The sequence below is a fragment of the Pteropus vampyrus genome, unplaced genomic scaffold, assembly GCF_000151845.1.
Source record: "Pteropus vampyrus isolate Shadow unplaced genomic scaffold, Pvam_2.0 Scaffold113, whole genome shotgun sequence".
Classification (NCBI taxonomy): domain Eukaryota; kingdom Metazoa; phylum Chordata; class Mammalia; order Chiroptera; family Pteropodidae; genus Pteropus; species Pteropus vampyrus.
The window spans coordinates 1,917,225-1,918,879 of record NW_011888894.1 but is presented as its reverse complement, the minus strand read 5'-3'; positions in this window follow the sequence as shown (position 1 = coordinate 1,918,879).

Here is a 1,655-nt window from a genome sequence, read left to right as displayed (position 1 = left end):
CCAACGTTAATCAGATAGTCACCCTAATGAACGTATAGGCACATTCTGGAATAAGAGCACTAAAGAAATGGAATAAGATACCATGAGAACACATTACAAGCAAAACAAAACACCTCTACGCTGGCCAGGATGGGTGAAGGAGAACTTTCTGAGGAAATGACACAAGCTGAGAGCTGGAATGTTATCAATTATTAAACAACTTATATATAATCAATATACTGAACTCTTTAATTGCAAAAATTCCAGTTGCTTTGCTAGGGTTTTCTAAGCGTACAATTAAATCATGATAATATTTCCTCTTTGTCCTGTATTTTTAATTTCTGTTTCATGTCTATAGTTTGTACTAAACAGATCTTTCCAAATAATTCTGAGTAACTGTGATGATAATGAAAAGTTCTTGATTTTTAAAATGAATAATTTAGTGTTTCTCTATTAAGAATAATAGTGGCTATTGACTTGAAAAGATAATCCTGTTAAGATGGTGGCCTCTGCTCCTACTAGGAGATTTTATATTTTTCATTGGAAATGGGGATTGGATTTTATCAAATATTTTACCAAATAGACTCAAACATATGGTTTGTCTTATTTGACTTATCATAATGTATTTTTAGCTGCCCTTCATCCTTGTAGTCCTGGGATGTGCCCTGGGATTGGTTATGATACTTTTTCTTATAATATACTTCAACTTAAATATCTAAAGTTATAAGGAAAAGAAAAACAAGCCAATTAAAAATGATTAAAGAATATAATTCAGAGATGAAGGAATCCAAATGGCCAATTATTATCTGACGAGATGCTCAATCACATGAATTGTCAGGAAAATACAAATTAAAATATCATATTTTTTCAGGTACCAGACCAGCAAAAGTGAAAAAGGTTTATTATATCTAGGATTGGCAAGAAAGCAGAAAATGTGCACTCTTTCTATGATAGAAGTGTGAATGACTGCAATTTATTTGGAAACTGTCCTGACAATATCAATTAAAAACGAATGGGTACCCCTATGTTCATTGCAGTGTTATTCACAATAGCTAAGACATGGAAACAACCTAAGTGGCCTTTGACTAATGATTGGATAAAGATGTGGTACGTATATACAATGGAATATTACTCAGCCATAAAAAAATATAATATTGCCCTTTGCGACAACCTTTCTCTGCGCTTAGTTAAAAAAGAAAAAATTACATTTGCATCAAGACACTAGTTAGTCACATAACCTCTGTGTAGTGCAGCAGCCTGCCATATTGTGCATTGAACTGTTTGGGTCAAGCCAGAGTAGGAATTTAGTATCTACTACATTTACCGTGCGCTCTCTTTTTAGTGTTAATTACTACATTTACCGTGCGCTCTCTTTTTAGTGTTTTAGCAACAAAGACGTTCCTATGGAATGACACAATGAATTTAAATTGTTTCCTTACTGAATGATGCCACCATGGAAGTTTCATCAGAAGTCTCATGTTAACATCACAAACAGCACTATTTGTGGTTATGCTAATTATGACCTGTCTACATTAAACTTTTCAAGAATATTCTCAAAGCAAAATAACTTATTCTCCAATGTTGTCTAACATGAGCACATGTCCAAAAATTCTTTTCTCATGTTAAAAACCAAAAATCGAAAACAAACAACATGAATTAGTTAGCCATATGATATT